This window comes from Clupea harengus, chromosome 4, assembly GCF_900700415.2.
Source record: "Clupea harengus chromosome 4, Ch_v2.0.2, whole genome shotgun sequence".
Classification (NCBI taxonomy): Eukaryota; Metazoa; Chordata; class Actinopteri; order Clupeiformes; family Clupeidae; genus Clupea; species Clupea harengus.
In genome coordinates, this window is record NC_045155.1 from 2,010,002 (window position 1) to 2,028,157 (window position 18,156).

Consider the following 18,156-nt stretch of genomic DNA (forward strand, 5'->3'; position numbering starts at 1 on the left):
ACTCATACACACAATTATTTCCACACATGCATACACACATACACACACACACACTTACAATCACTCTCAGATATGCATACACACACACACACACACACACAGTCACTGTCACAGCTGCTACGGTGTCGTGTGACACGTAGGGGCAGGTCAGTGGCCCCTTGGGGAGCGGCTGACTGAGACCACGGCCTCCAGGGGCCACGGCCTCATTGACGGATGTCACCCAAAAGACCTGCCCTGCCTGCTCCATCTAACAGGTCCTCCACGCCTGGCTGAGCTCATCCTAAAAGAACCTGTGCAAATGCATGCAGGCCCCCCCCCCCCCCACACACACACACACACACACACACACACACCACCACCACGCCCCACCCAACCCCCTAGCACAGGGACATCATCCAATTCACAAGCTCGCTCTCTCACCACGTTACACAAACATTCAAGGTTTGATTACCTACGAGGCTTCACTGTTTGTTTGCGATTCACTTCTGAAAAAGACCCATTGTCTCGTCGTTGGCCTCGGTCCCAATGCCACCCGCCAACGTGGAACGAAAATATTTACAAGCACTTCCCAGGTTGCACCTCATCCCTGCCAATTCTCTCCCCCCACATGGAAAAGGAGACGCATCGACAGGACAAGGTCAGCCCTGGTTTAGCATGGAGGGGCCCACAGGGACCTGCTCTAGCTGTGGGGAAACATCATGTCCGCATGGGCTTAAGCGCTGCTATTAGCATATCGTGGGCTATGCCCCCCCAACAAAGGCCACCTCAGTCATCATTATCCCCAATATCTGCATGCGTTCACAGTCACACACATGAGAGGAGGAAGAAGGAGAGACTGCAGTGGTGTATGCTGGAAAAACATCAAGGCATTCAGTGTCACTGATGGAAAACATATATATATATATATATTATATATATATATATATCTTCAGAGGAATAACAGAGAGTCTATGAAAAAGAATCTCAATCTAAGAGGCGGGGGGGGGGGGGTGTGGCAGAGACAGGAAGAGAGAGAAAGAGAGAGAGAGAGAGAGAGAGAGAGAGAGAGGGTAAAAAAAAGATAAACGGAGAGAGATAATATATCACTGAGCACTGAAATCTTCCCCAAAATACAGGAAATAGGCAGGTTTACTTTAATAGCTGCTAATTTCCTGCACGCTTCCTATCGTCAGATCTTCATCAACCAGGTCAGGAGAACTACTTCTCCCCCGGCCCCATTAGCTTTGTTAAAAGTTGCACGAGCAGCACTTATTTCCTGAGTGCTCCTGATGTAATCGAATGGAGCACCTCGTGGGAACGGTGAGGGAGAAGAACAAGTGGAGGAAGAAAAAAAACTATAAAAATGAACGGAGAAGAGGACGGACGAGTGGAGAGGCAGCGGAGGCGGCCATCTTCACGAGGGCAGGTCTGGAGGAGGAGGCAGGAGCCTTTATTGAGCCGGAGCTCTGAGGCTTTATGTAAGGGGGCGAGGCCAACAGCTCAGCAAGCTCAGCCTTTACCATAACTCACACACACAAGCTAGGCACACACACACACATACACAAGCTAGGCACACACACACACACACACAAACACACACACACACACACACACAGTCATCCAAGATAGCCACTCACACACAAATACACACACACAAGCTAGGCACGCACACACACACACACACACACACACACACACACACACACATACAAAGTCATCCAAGCTAGGCATACACACACACACAAATACACACTCACATATTGACGGGAGACCCACAATCACTCCAGTCATCCATGTGAGTGGATCATATGAGCATGAGCGACAGAGTGACAAGTGAAATCGTTTGAGGAGATTTGCCTGCCATTCAAATGGACTTAAAGTGGACAAAGAGTGGGCCGAGTCATATGTACCGCGGCGGTCTTGTGTCCAAAGGTACAGTGGAACCCACACAGAGAGCCTAAGCAGCGGGATGGAGAGAGAGAGTCACGGGGTTCATTAAGCTGCTTGGAAGGATGTACTTGACTCATTTGTGTTGGCCTTGTGTGAGTCATCTTGTGTTCAGTCAGTGGTCCTATCTTGTGTTGTGTTGTGTTGTGTTGTGTGTGTGTATGAGTGTGTATGAGTGTGTAAACGCCAAAGTGCATCACACTTTTTGCACAATAGTGTTTGTGAAGGTGTCAAAGCTAGCCTGCCTCTCTCTCTCTCTCCTCCACCCCAGTCACCATGACAACCCCTTGAGTCAAGCCTCACACAGCTATACATTTCTCCCTTCCCCCATCCCCCACTTGGGAATCGCTCGCTCACTCACTCACTCACTCACTCACTCACTCATTGACTCACTCAGTTGGGTAACCTGTTGCTGGCCTATCCTCTCCAATATCCTTTATCTCTCACATCTCTTCAACTGTCTATTATTTCAATCCCGAAAATCACAATCAACCATCAACCATCAACCATCAAATCCCTATGTACCCCCAACAACCACCTGAAGGACTCCATCTTCTTAAAATGCCTTTGGCTGTATGCCTCAATGCTCTGTTCTCAACCTCCACAGCCAGGTCTTTCTTCTCTCTCTCTCTCTCTCTCTCCCTCTCTCTCTCCCTCTCTCTCTTTCTCTCTCGTGGCATCAAGGTTTCATGCTGTTCACATCAGTCTCCCCCCTGATTACCATTTCTACCTGTGGAGAGAAATAAATGATAGAACACTCCACCACCCTGCCAGCCACACATTCTCATTAGGAAATGTTCAATTGGCTTGCTCTCATCACATCCACAGATTTATTTCGGTGAGTGTGAATTTGAAACATAACATCTCGCACTCTCCCACCTCTCATGCAATTAACTTAATGCAGCTCAATCTGTCTTTCCCCACATAAAACACATTCAGCCAGTCAGTCAGTCAGTCAGTAAATCCAAACTGAGAGCCCGTAGCCTCTGGGAGTGAAAGTTGTCGGTGTGTTGCAACAGTCTGTTATGTCTGCTTTCGGCTGTCTCTGCTTTTGCCCCATAAATATTTGGTTTATATTTCTGTTGCAAAAAAAAACAAACAAAAAAAAACAATCGGTACAAACAGACAACGCAACGCAGAGGAATTTTTCATTGGAGTCTGTGGCCAAATCCAATCGTTACAAACAGACAACACAGAGGAATTCCGTTTGAATCCCCGTGGGTCGGCCTTTGAGCAGACAGCGTCTCTGACCCATCAAAGGCGGGGCGTTATCTGCGATGCGCAGTAACGCTAAGACTCTTTCAAATCCCTGTCCACGACTCTAGGCATCACTGTTGTGAAGATCAAGGACAGCAGAATCAGATGGAGGGGAGGTGGGAGGGGGGGGGCAGGGAGAGGGAGAGGGAGAGGGAGAGAGGTTGAAATGCAGTCACGTCTTGCTAAAGTGAATATTTCCCAGCATGAGAGCAAGTCCAATGGGCAGGTCTGAGCCACTGTGACAGACAACAATTCAATCCGTTTGCCCTTGTCCTACATTCAGCCCCGGCCCTGCTGCAAGTGTACAGGCGGGGGTATTTCAAGCACCCTCCTTTAGCATTATCTGTGATCATTTCTTTATTCTCCAGGCTAATCTACCATATCTCTCTCTTTCTGAGTCTTTTTTTTCTGTTTTCCTCCTATTCTTTCTCTCTCTCTCTCTCCCTCTCTCTCTCTCTCTCTCTCTCTCTCTCTCTCTCTCTTTCCCTCCTTGTCCTCATCTCCGTGCTCTGCTCTTTCCGGGTCTGACCTCCTGAAGGCAGCACAGCTGTGTCCAGCGGTCGCCCATCTCACTTCTCCCTTTCTCTCCTCCTCTGTGTGCTTATGCGAGATGACAGGGGGTAGTTGGCCCTGATTCCTGCCTGATTCTTCTCAGAGCACACACAGGGATGAGGAGCAAGGGGCGGAGGGAGGGAGCGGGGGAAAAACTAGAGATGTAGAGAGGAAGAGTGAGAGAAAGAGAGAGGGATAGAGAGAAAGAATCTTCACTGACCTTTTCCCTGCAGCGACTGTACCAGCTGATGAGACACAGACGAAGGCTTTGGATGACTCTGGGTGACGCTTTTCAGACACGCTATGTACACACAAGGGCTGCTCATGGACAATCCTCAGAGAAAAGCGCTCCCACACACACATACACACACACACACACGCACACACACACACATACGCACACACACACACACACACACACACACACACACACACACACACATATACACACATACACACACGCACACACACACACATACGCACACACACACACACACACACACACACACACACACACACACACACACACACACATACGCACACACACACACACACACACGTACATGCACACACACACACACGCGCGTGAGCACCCCCCCCCCACACACACACACACACACACACACACACACACACACACACACACACACACACACACACACACACACACACACACACACACACACACACACACACATGCAGAGGTAAAAGCGCAGATGGGACAGTAAGTCCACACCCACATTAAATCAGCCTCAAACTCAATTATGATGAGAAGATGGTCTCTGCTAATCATTCTGGAGCAAAGAGCATGGGACAGCAGAGTGAGTCCAGACCCGGTCAACATGTCCCAAAAGACATTAACCTGACCCCCCGCTCGACTTCCATGACAAACAGCCCACGAAATAAGGTTTTGAACTAATTACACCACAGACATATCACTGGTACACACCAGCGACCCTCCCTCTTTCAAAGACTCCTGTTCGACTACATTTAGGGAGAGGGCAGAATGTGTTGAATACTGTTTGCCACTTTTATAAAAATTCTGTTGACACACACATCTCACTTTAAAAAAAGGAAACACAGCCACAGGGGCGTGAGCGTGATGCTGATTTGAGAAACCGATGACAGCACGCATCAGAGACGTCAGTCAGGATCCTTTTGTCATAAGACTTCACAGCTTGTTTGTTGTTGCTTGTTGCAGTGCCAACGGCAGCCCTGGCCAAACTCTCACTCAGAAAAGGCCTCATAAATGGAGCCGACGGGTGGTCAGACCCAGCCACTAACCCACAGGGAGAGAGAGAGAGAGGTATGCCAACTGGGACACAGCGAGAGAAAGAGAGAAAACAAAGAATGCCGAGGAGAGCAAGAGGGAATAGGAGGACGGAGTGGGGATTGAATGACAGAGAGCTAATCAGGGCGTCTGTTCCTTGATGGTCCCTGAGGAGGAGGACCCGTGTCTGGTGTTCTGAAAAGATGTGCGCTGCCTGCGATGCGTCTTTTGTTGAATGATGTTTTCTGTAATTAGTGTCAGAGTTTAATCAAGGAGATCAGCCTTTTTCATCTGAAGCAGAGAGCAGGAGGTACCCCAGACATCTACTACTATCTGTCTGCGTGTGTGTGTGTGTGTGTGTGTGTGTGTGTGTGTGTGTGTGTGTGTGTGTGTGCGGGGGTGTGTGAGTGTCTTTGTGCGTTTCATCATGCTATTGTCGACAGGTGTGTTTGCCTGTGTGTTCTCTGCACACAGTTTGTCAGGAGAGCTTGTTTGGGTGCCTACTTTGCACACAGTTTGTCACTGTTAGTCAGTGTCAGACATGGTGCTTTCAAAGCGGCAGGCACCATCAACCCTCCCTCCCTCCCTCCCTCCCTCGCTCCCTCTCCCCTTCTTTTTCTCTTCTCTTCTCCTCTTCCTGTGTATACTTCCCCCCCTCCACCCCGCTCTGCTCCTGCATATCATCCTCGGCTCAGCCGCAGTCCTTTCATCCCGCGTTCCTCTTTTAAGAACATCATTCTCCATTTCCTCGCCCGGCTCCTTAGTTCTTCGTTAAACGCACCCCCTGCTGCAACCGTCCCCAATCCCAGCCCAGAGTGGGCCCCACCCCCTTTTACCTTAGGTCATCCAATCACTTAACTGCATAATTACCTCATCAGTATGTCTGTATGGACAATGCTCTACTCTTCTCTTCATTAGCACATTTTCTCTCTCTCTCCCCCCCCTCCATATGTCCTTAATGCTTTCCCATTTTTCAGCGACTCCATCTCTTTCTTCTGTGTTTCTCCGTTGGCTATCCCTCTCTCCTCCACATCCCTTGTATCGCTCTCTCTCTCTCTCTCTCTCTCTCTCTCTCCCTCTCTCTCTCTCCCTCTCTCCCTCTCAGCTGTTTGCTGTTCTCTGTACAGCCTCTGTGCATACGTGCTAGTGCTGCATGTCTGACATGGCTGTTTAATCAATACCATCTTTCTGTTTGTTTTGTGTTGTGGAAATGGAGTCTCCACAGTGGCTGGTTAAAGCCTGATTTATTTGTGTGTGTGTGTGTGTGTGTGTGTGTGTGTGTGTGTGTGTGTGTGTGTGTAATGGGTGGGGGCTTCTGAATTCAGGCTGTCGTTGTGTGCAGCTCTGATCATTTTGCAGACCCACTGTCTGTGCATGCACAATTGCACCCTTTTAGATAGAATACGTTGGCATAAAAGTGACTGGGAACGCAGTAGTTACTGAGGCACAGGGAGATTGTCTCACACTCACTTACAAGCACACACACACACACACACACACACACACACACACACACACACACACACACACACACACACACAGACATACACACACACACAGACATACACACACACACACACACACACACACACACACGCACAGTCATTTAATCATTCCGCCAAGAAACAGTGAGTAAGCAAAACTTGTGATATTGTTTTTTGTGTCAAAGCAGAGGCGGAATATGCTGTGTGTGCGAAGAATTATATTTAGGAGATCTACAGCGTCTCTATTGCACAAGTCTCCCTGCAGTGGATATGTATACTTTTGATGCTGGTCTGAAGTCAATGCTCTTTAGTTATATTAGTCAACGGCTGCACAGAAAATGAGGTGAAGATAGATAAAAATCTGTGTTTCTGACTTGCTTGCACTGGCTGTGCTCAACCATGGCCATAATCAATGCATAATTCATGTAAATGTATTCAAATGTCTTCAGGAATGACAGTTGAAGAGGTTTGACTGACTCATCAGCTATCTACCCTCTCTCCATATCTCTGTTTTTGCATATCTCTGCCTCTCTGGAAGACGTCTGCAAACACAGCACTCACAGGCCCCACATACAGAACTGCGCTGTGTGTTTTTTCCAAAGCGGCCCGGTCTATTAAAGCCTAGTTCAGTCGTTAAAGTTTAAATTACCTAATTCGCCCTCCTTCCCCTCCTCTTTCTTCCCACAGCACCTCTGGGTGGTGGATGTATAATGGGATGGCACAGTAGGTGAGATTAAATTAGCTGGGTGTATGGGGATTACACTCACTACAGTAGTGATCCCCTCCCACACTCTGTAATCCAGGCATAATGAATATATCATGGTTGACGTGCCGTTCAGAACGCTCGTCGCTTCAGCCCAGTCGCTTCATAAACAGACGCACTCACTGTGCCAGTGACACGGGTAAGGCCCCATCCCAGTGTTTGCAGTTAAATATTGTACATACAGTTACATACTGGAAGCGAAACGGGTGAAATGAGGTAGCATAATTGTTTTCGGAAAACATAATTATTTCTCTAATATACTGATTAAGAGAGGAAATTATGATGGAATCTAATAGAAGTGCAATGGAGGCTTGTGTTAATTACATGTGCCAGCTCAACTTGTGATGAGTCCGTTACAATTTAAGCACAAATCGTACTCGCTTGTCTCCCTGGTAACAGCCGTGATAATGAATGCACCAGGAAACACGGTAATACTCATTATTTCTTCCTGTTGTAAAAATGACATTTGGCATAGCGTGTCAAATTATACTATTCAGACGCCTGGAATGCTGCCACCGCAAAGCCACAGTAGGCTGTATCATGCAATTCATGGCCAAAAGTTGCCACACAGAGAAGCAATTCAGACTAAGTTTAGCCACTCATTTGGTCAATAAAACGCCTTTGAACGAAAGAGTGATAAGACTGACTGGAACTCTGCTGTGCATCTGTGACAAAGACTTCATTCTGACGACAAGGCAGTGGGAGAGGAAATGAGGGTCGTGGTCTTCAGATGACCAAAAGGTCAGACGCGCTATTTGTTGCATTTATCTTTTTTTCTGACGCGTCTCTCATCTGCCGTCTCTGTTCGCATTCTCCTATCCTGCTCATTACCGCCTGTTCGCTTTCTGAGTCTCTTATCGTGACAAGTCTCAGAGTGCATATTTGCTGAATTTTTTTTTTTGGAGTTCAATCCGCGGAAGATTTATTGTAAGCATTGCGAGGTTTACAGGGGCAGGGGAGCAAATGTCAGATTTCGAGCTCCAGTTTTCAATCTAATTAACTTCTGTCGCATATATGAGGCCACAGTTGGAAGCCGGCGCCATTTATGCTTCCATTGCATGATTGGCTAAAATGTTATAGGGCTTTGTCTGTGGTGTGGGGTATGGAGACATCAGTGAACGCCAAATCATTCTGAGGATGCCATTACCCTGATTATGGTTCAAGGCTGGGGGCCCCCTGTCAGACAATGCATGAATATGGACATGACATGAAAAAAATGCACTTATGGGTCTTGAAAAGAAACATGGGGGGGCCCGAGGAGGCCTCATGATTAGTGAGGTTGTCAGCATTCACCAAGACCTTAGAATGATTGCCATGTCTCACTAGCTGGTAGAGTGGGCTTGCATTTACAGGTCTAAGCACTTATCCATTTCTCCAGCCTTCTACCCCCCCATCCCCCCATCCTTCTGTATTCCTCTCTTCTTGTCTTCTTTCCACCGCTCTCTTTTCATCCGTCTTTCTGCACATGTCCCTTTATTTTAATTTCGTCGAATAAATAGCAGTGCAGTGGCAAGCAGATGACACAATGACAGAGACGCCATTTCTCCACTCTTTATAGTCATTTACCTCACTGGTGTCTGGCCTGGCCGCCCGCCTGCCCGCCCTGTCTGACTGTGCTCTTTAAATCAGTCTTAATGTATTCCACCCGCCACCCGCCACCCCCCACCCGCCATCCGCCATCCCCCCACCCCCACATCTTCATATCTGCCCCCAACGCTTGTCACTTTGGTCCCATCTGCGGAGTGTAATTCAAACCCGGGTCCCGCCAGAACACGACATCACAAACGAGTGTCGCTAATGCACTCGCATCATCGCGCCACCACCGGAGACTCCGCTCGGCTCCGACTGAGGATCTGAAACACCACTCAGGCCTAGTCGGCCTGTTTTTCCCCGTCTGTGTGCATGGATAATTTAGGCAGGCTGTATCTGATATGAAGCACACAAGCACTCAAACACATACACACGGGCAAACACACTCTAGCTCTCTGTAGCTCTCTTCCTGTCTCTCTAGCTGTGTTTACCGGGAGGCGGCAGCCTCTCCCGCGGGTCTCTGTGGTCCTCCGGGCGATAACAGGTGGCTGTTGTGGCTTGCCTGCAACATGGCTCCTCCCTTGAGTTCCCTCTTAACTGGCAGATTTGGAACAGATGCCCTTTATCACACCGTGAGATTTTTTTGCCATCATTACCCCATTCTGGAGCTCTGATATTAGAGCCAGAAGAAGGAGAGAGAGAGAGGGAGAGAGAGAGGGAGAGAGAGGGAAAGAGAGAGATAGAAAAAGTCAACACAACAACAGCCTAGACAACCTGTGGTGCTGCATAACAAATTACCAGCTGTTTATCATCTCCCTACTCCCACTCTCTCTCTCTATCTCTTTCTCTCTCTCTCTCTCTCTCTCTCTCATCCCCCCATTCCTCTGACAGCCCCTTCCCCCTCTGACCTTGCAGCACACCCATCCGCCCCTCCCGTTGATCCCCCTCTTCTCTCCTCTCCTCTCCTCTCCTCTTCTCTCCTCTCCTCTCCTCTTCTCTCCTCTCCTCTCCTCTCCTCTTCTCTCCGACAGTATATCTAAGGGCACATATATTAGCAGTCTGTGGAGGTGCTTTGCTTGTCAAACGTGACCCCACCCCCCCATCCCTCTGCCTCCCTCCCTCCCTCCCTCCCTCCCTCTCTCTCTCTCTCTCTCTCTCTCATCCCTCCTAAATCTCTTGGCCCATTCATCCTTCCCACAGAACAGCTCAATTAAACTCAGCGCTGCAGTAAGATAGCATTTCACTGAGGAAGGGAAAGATTTTTTTTAACCACGAAACAATGCTGAGAAATTTGCAGCTGGGGAAATCTGAAATGGAAAAACAGCACAGGGAGAGTGTTGCTTTGCATCAGGTTGTCAGACAGCTGGCATAATGGGGTAGGCGAGGCCATGCGCTCGCATTAAACAGCGCGGTAATGCATTGCACGGCAGTCTCCCAGGGATCCAGTGCCGGTACGCACTCAAGGCTCAGTCCTACCTTAATCTATTGATTATGCTTATAGGAGTACACAAAAGCAGGGAGAAAAGACAGTCCTTCTCATCTGTACTAGAGGGGATTATCCTGCCCTCTTTCCCTCTCCTCCTACAGTATGGCTGGTCACAGTCCCAGCAGGCAACTTTACATTACTACAGAGTGGAGAAGAGGTAGGAGAGAGAGAGAGCGAGAGAGAGCGAGAGAGAGAGAGAGAGAGAGAGAGACAAAAAGTAGGCTTGCCAGAAATGCGAAAAACCTAAGCGCTGGAGTACCACTTCTGCAGGCAGGATAAAAAAAAAACATTTATCTTGACGCTGAAAGCACTTGAACATTTACTGAATGTTAAAGGACCATGTGCTGCAGACCACTCTGTATGCTGATGCCAATGGAGAACTAGACCAGCCTGAACATCAGACCTGCCCTGCCCTGCCCTGCCTCAGTGCCCATGGCACCATGCCAGGTGGGTGCCTCCTCTTACTGATGCCCCTGGAAATGTACACATGCCCCACCCAGGTTTTGGTGTCTCGCGCTCGTGCTCGTGCTCTCCCTCTCTCTCTCTCTCTCTCTCTCTCTCTCTCTCTCTCTCTCTCTCTCTCTCTCTCTTATTCTCTCTCTTAATCCTGCCCCCCCCCCTCTTTCCCCTCTTTCCCTCTCTGCCCCCCATCTAAATGCAGTTCGTTTCCGAGCTGTTGGCTATGCACCACCCCAAACATTTGTCTTGAGCAAACAGCAAGGGGACAGGCAGGCAAGGAAACAGGACACAAGCCATCCGCCTCCCCAGAAGAAGAAAAAAAAACATCCTCCTCTGGCTAGCCTTCTGTTGCATGCCTCCACACACACCACCTTCTGAGTGGCGACCAACATTACACCTCTGCCTCAAACACAAGTGAGGGCCAATGTGAGGGAAGGTGGAAACATGAGAGCATCTATAGCTATAACCCTATGGCAAGAGTAGCAGAAATGAGAAATGAGAAGGATTAGCATTAGCGATGGCATTACAAACACTGGCTGTGAATACTGTTGTAAAGAACTGTAAAGAGGTGCTTAGCGAAAAGGCAGAGGATGCTTCAGAGCATTTGATGGCATAATAAAGACACGCTCAATCAGCTCGCAGACAAACGGGCTATGCGATATAACTACCAGAAGAATCATGTCCGATTACACAACCAAAATGTCACCCATTGCACTTGTGACAACAGTGATGGCACACAGATATAAACCATGTGTGTGTGTGTGTCGTACGAGCCAGCATGTCGTTACCATCGGCATTCTCATATTCTAGGAGGCACCGGTGCATTGCATGGAGGAAGAAGAAGATGAAGAGACCCTGTTGCATCCATCACTTTAGATATGAACTCAGCAAAAATCCTCAGCGAAAAACAAATATTAAAATGAAATACAATCAAGCCCACATTTTTACACTTTACACACTTTTCACTTTACTGAAAAATGGCTTAGAAAAGGCATTTGTAAGACATACAAATGTTATGAGCATTTTAAAAAGGTAAAGGTTATCTGGAATACTTATTTTTTCTTGCACCAGTGCACACAGATAACCAGCCAAATTCAGTTGATGAGGTGTCACAACAAACAGCCACCACTATTATCACTGCCCACATCACAGCACCGACAACAGCGCAGACAGAAAAATGATCCACACTGACAACAAACCCAACAGAAATAATATACCCGGACAAGGTGTGATGGTCAGGTACAGGTAGCAAGGATATGCATATGACCCTCTCTCTGGAGGGATTGAGGTCCGTGCACATTACGTCTGCAATGGCATTTAGTGAGCACCAGCTTTGCTTACCTCCACAGGTTTAAGAAAGAAAGATGGCCCCAGGTTTCACTCCCTCCTTGGCTAACTCTGCGTCTTGCTTTCCCCTCTAATCTGGGTCTTCTCCCTCCTCCTCTCTGTGTGAGTGATTGTGCTCTCTCGCTCTCTAGCGCTGATGCTGCAGTGATACAAAAACACACCCTCTCCTACTTGCGCTCTCCCTCCCTCGCTCTGATTGGCTGATGGGGAGAGGTGACATCACCCTTTTTCTCCCACTCCCTGCTTCCTCCACTCCCTCCCTCCCTCCCTCTCACTCTCTCTCCCTCCCTCCCTCCCCCCTCTCTCTGTCTCCCTCCCTTCCCCTCTCTCTCTCTGTCTCTCTCCTTTCCCCTCTCTCTCTCTCTCTCGATCTGTCTCCCTCCCTTCCCCTCTCTCCCTCCCCCCCCCTTCCCCCCATCTCTCTCTCTCTCCCTCCCTTCCTCCCTCTCTCTCTGGTTTCTGACCATTCCTTTATTGTCTTTCTGCTGCCTTTCCGCTCGCCATTCCCCTGGTGCCAACCCCGATATGTCAGGGCTGCGATTACTGCGGATCAATCCAGGCAGTGGCATGCAATCAGGTCTGGGGATGAGGGAGAGGAGATGATGAGTACGGCTTTTTAGACACACGTGAGCGCCGCACTCCCTCCTTTACCCGTCCAGCCGTCCAGCGTCCAGGGGGAAGAGGCATGGACAGAGGTGGGGGGGGGGGGGGGGGGGGGGGTTGGGGTTTATATATATGAGGGATCGGTTCCATGCTAATAATTGGCATTGTTATGTTGCGTCTGCGTGGCACTGGCTGCTTGGGCAGTGTGCTCTCTCTCTCTCTCTCTCTCTCTCTCTCTCTCTCTCTCTCTCTCTCTCTCTCTCTCTCTCTCTCTCTTTCCCCCTCTACCCTTTTTCCTGGTACCAGGCGACTGTAAGCTAGCTGTACTAATACCAGGGAAGAAGAGTCCGAATTAGGCCGGGAGAGGGGAGGGGTTGGCACAAAGAGAGCGGAGAGAGAGAGAGAGAGAGAGAGAGAGAGAGAGAGAGCTGAAAAGAGAAAATGTGGGAGATTAGGACATAGAATGAGAGAGAATTAGGGAAAAAAAAAGAAGGGGAGGGGGAGATTGAGAGATAAGGTAAGTGAGATAGAGGGAGAGAGAGAGGGAGGAAGAGTGCATCAGAGGAAGAAGAGATCAGATATTTCCCCACTTTTCGCTGCAGTGATGGATGTTATTTGTAAAGTGGTTTAGGGGGGAGTGCTGTTCTAGAGGCACGGTAAAAATCCATTCACAAATCTGAACAGCTTATTTCATTTGCTGGCCCGGGAGAGCTCTCCCCGAAACAAGAGAATGGTTGAATGCCAAATGAGTGAAACGCCACAGCGATACAGTACCTGACAGAGAGAGAGAGTGAGACGCCACAGCGATACAGTACCTGACAGAGAGAGAGAGTGAGACGCCACAGCGATACAGTACCTGACAGAGAGAGAGAGTGAGACGCCACAGCGATACAGTACCTGAGAGAGAGAGAGAGTGCTCATTCCAGCATGTCACTCCTCGCACATCACCTGCATCTCTTGGGTGAGTGAGTACAATGGGGGCCAGCACAGGTGCCTTGTCTTATTTTTAGAGACGTGCTCTTTGGGTAAACACACACACACACACGCTCAGACGGAGAAGCACAAATGTGAACACACACACACACACACACACACACACACACACACACACATCCCCTTAGGGTCCAGACATACAGCGGAAGTGACACTGTACGCCCACTGTAAAGGTCAGTGCGTACAGACTTCTGCATAAGCCTCCCTTAAGAAGGGCTGTGTGTATTATCTGTGTGTATTATCTGTGTGTATTATCTGTGTATTATCTCTGCCTCTCGCTCCCCTCCCCCACTCCTCCTCCTCCACTCTCACACCTGATGTACTCCTTCTGGGGGAGCCACTGCGAGGCCTCTCACAGCGCCAGCTTCCTGCCTGCCTCAGCTGCTCCACGTCTCTGCGCCAAAATGTAACCCCCAACACCGCCAAACCCGAGAGCCGTGCCTGTGTGCCTGTGTGCCTGTGTGCCTGTGTGCAGAAGGCACGGGCCATCGGAGAGCAGATTGTTTGATGCAGCCTAGCCTGCAGTAAAGTCTACCTCACTAAGCTTTCTGTACCACTGAGAACAGCCGTCTTCAATCTGCCAACAATGAGCTAATGCAATAGATTAATCATGTATAAAACCATACCAGGCTCGACTCTTATGCCTGTTGATACATTTATAGGCATATGCTATATCAATTTATAGCTATACACTGACTGGCCACTTAATTAGGTACACTTTGCTAGTATTGGATTGGACCCCCTTTTGCTTTCAGAACTGCCTTCATTCTTTGTGGCATAGATTCAACAAGGTGCTAGCGATGTTCATCAGAGATTTTTGGCATGATAGCGTCACGCATTTGCCGATTTTGGGGGCAGCACCTTCACGATGCAAATCTCATGATTCCATCCCATCCCAAAAGAGCTCTATTGGATTGAGACCTGGTGACTGTGGAGGCCATTACAGCACAGTGAACTCATTGCCAAGTTCAAGTAACCATCTTGAGATGATATGAGCGTTGTGACAGGGGGCGTTATCCTGCTGGAAGTCTATTAGAAGACGGGTATGCTGTGGTTATAAAGGGATGGACCTGGTCAGCTACAACACTGAGGTCAGCTGTGGCATTTAAATGGTGCTAAATTGGTACTAAGGGGCCCAAAGTGTGCCAAGAAAATATCCCCCACACCATTACACCACCACCACCACCACCACCACCACCACCACCATTACACCACCACCACCATTACACCACCACCACCACCACCATTACACCACCACCACCACCACCACCACCACCACCACCACCCACCACCATTACACCACCACCACCACCACCACCACCACCATTACACCACCACCACCACCACCATACACCACCACCACCACCACCACCACCACCACCACCACCACCACCACCATTACACCACCACCACCACCACCACCACCACCACCACCACCACCACCACCACCACCATTACACCACCAGCACCACCATTACACCACCACCATTACACCACCACCACCACCACCACCACCACCACCACCACCACCACCATTACACCACCACCACCACCACCACCACCACCACCACCACCACCACCACCACCACCATTACACCACCACCACCACCACCACCACCACCACCATTACACCACCAGCACCACCATTACACCACCACCATTACACCACCACCACCACACCACCACCACCACACCACCACCACCATACACCACCACCACCATTACACCACCACCACCACCACCACACCACCACCACCACCACCATTACCACCACCACCATTCACCACCACCACCACCACCACCACCACCATTACACCACCACCACCACCACCACCACCACACATTACACCACCACCACCATTACACCACCACCACCACCACCACCATTACACCACCACCACCACCACCATTACACCACCACCACCACCATTACACCACCACCACCACCACCACCATTACACCACCACCACCACCACCATTACACCACCACCACCACCACCACCACCACCACCACCACCACCACCACCATTACACCACCACCACCATTACACCACCACCACCACCACCATTACACCACCACCACCACCACCACCACCACCACCACCACCAGCCTGAATTGTTGATACAAGGCAGGATGTATCCATGCTTTCGTGTTGTTTGCGCCAAATTATGACCCTATCATCTGAATGTCACAGCAGAAATTGAGACTTTTTCCAATCTCCCATTGTGCAATTTTGGTGAGCCGTGCCCACTGTAGCCTCCGTTTCATGTTCTTAGCTGACAGGAAGTGGCACAGGAGTGGCACCCGGTGTGGTTTTCTGCTGCTGCCGCCCATCTGCATGTTGTGGGAGATAATCTTCTGCATACCCTGGCTGTAACGAGTGCTTATTTGAGTTGCTGTTGCCTTTCTATCAGCTCGTACCAGTCCTGCCACCGTCATAAATGTCATGGTAAACTCAAAACTCTTAAGCTGACTCACACCACAGCACAAGGTATCATATCGTTTATTACAGCTCTGCAGACGCTGGATCAATGTCTTACCGATAAAAGGGTTAGAAGCAGTAATGGAGATGAACAGCCCTACATCATCTTTTAAACCCTAAACGGAAAGACAAAACACACACACATATATTACAATTACTTTTTTCTTTCTGTAAACCCTAGAGATTGTTGTGCATGAAAATCCCAGTAGATCAGCAGTTTTTTTGGAAATACTCAAATCAGCCCATCTGGCACCAACAACCATGCCACACTGAAAGCCACTTAAATCATAATCATCATTTTTCTTCCCCATTCTGATGCTCGGTTTGAACTTCAGCAGATCCTCTTGACCGACTGCGTGTAGACTGACGCCGTGTGGGAATAGCTGTAGGGTCAGTCTCCCCCCCCCCCCTGTCATTACCCTTCAATTAGCCACTGATTAACACCGGGTCAAACCGGCTGGATGACCTTACATCCTGCTAATGCATTATCAGCGGTGTCATAGCGACAGGAAGCACAGGCTGTCCTCCTGAAGCTTGAGGGAGCCGTTTGCAAATATCCATTTTTAGGAGTGCAGTCTTTACTGCTGACCGCTCAGTTCACTGAGTGTGGTTGCCTCTGGTTGGGAAACCACAGGAGCCTCCGTAGAGCCTGGAGCCTGAACACCCTGAACATGGGACGATGTCCTTTTGGCCACTGCAAATAATAATAACAATAACAATAATAATAATAATAATAATAATAATAATAATAAATTGTTCTTCTGTTAAGGTGTGTGCATGCATGCACAGACAAACACACACACACTCACACGCATGCACGCACAGACACGCACACACACACACACACACACACACACACACACACACACACAGACTTAAAAGTGAATTCTCTCAGGCTTGCTTTCAGGAGAGAAGACTACAGGAGTCAAAGTAGGACACGCCATGACGTTTGTTTGGCTCTCCCGGGGTCGCTGATTAGACGGCGCCGATGCGAGAAGCAGGGCCCCCAAAAAAAATCCTCAGCGCGAGAGCAAAAAAGAGGAGTGAGGGGGATGGAATGAGACACAATGATGAAAAAGGGCTTTTTCTTTTGGTGTTGCTGCCGATTCATTCTCCTAGGGTATTTATTTGTTTGTTTACCAAGTCCTGTAATGATCAATGGTATCAGTTGTGGGGCTTGAGGCTTTGAACACACAAGAACATTGTCGATGCTTGTCAGAGCTCTTAAATCATGCGCTTCACACCCACAGTGCAGAGCAAACACACTTAACGCATACACACAAAAAAAAATCAGCCAACATCTGGGTCCCTGGAAAGATGAATTGGCTTACTTCGATGAAACGGCATTTTTCGCAGCCTTCTGCGTCACTGTGAGACAAATTATTTAAGATATCAAACCTAATCCCATCACTTCTTTTCATGTGGAATTCTTCTGAATCTGACATTAACAGGGGATTTCTGGAGAGAGACTCTCCCCTGCCTCTCCTCTCTGTTGTCATCCATTGTCTCAGGAAAGTGTCTCCTAAAATAGAGCAAACCCCACTGTATTAGCATACGTAGCGTAGCTCCCTTTGAAGCTGGATTGATGCTTCCAGGGTTATTTTTTGCTCTGTATCACGTAGCATTTTTTTTTTTGCCTTGTTCAAAGTGTGTGCTCAAGACACACAGAGCACATCCTCAGCTATTTTTTTTTTCTTCAGACCAACACACATCAACGAGGCAGTGAGATAAGCAATATAAAAATATCTAGGTCTACTCTCAAGGATGTCTCAGCGAAAGACGCGTCTCTCTTATCAGCTCACTGGCGTGTTACGTAACGGTTCCAGATAGGAGAAATAACATCTTCCTTGTCTCTGTGAAGCCACCAGCTGCATACTTAGGGTTTGGCCATGGTCTTCTCCCTTTACTGGGAGTACATCAGCGAGAGAGAGAGAGAGAGAGAGAGAGAGAGAGAGAGAGACAGACAGACAGACAGACAGACAGACAGACAGACAGACAGACAG

The 18,156-nt window shown here is 48.9% G+C and overlaps 1 protein-coding gene across 1 annotated transcript in view; it reads right to left on the minus strand.

Moving 5' to 3' along the window:
- l1cama (L1 cell adhesion molecule, paralog a) overlaps positions 1–12,335 on the minus strand; it is a 51,229-nt gene extending 38,894 nt beyond the window's left edge. The window contains 1 exon segment of the mRNA XM_031565736.2: positions 12,069–12,335. The gene's annotated coding sequence lies outside the window, so the exon portion shown is untranslated.
- Between the last annotated feature and the right edge of the window lie 5,821 nt (positions 12,336–18,156).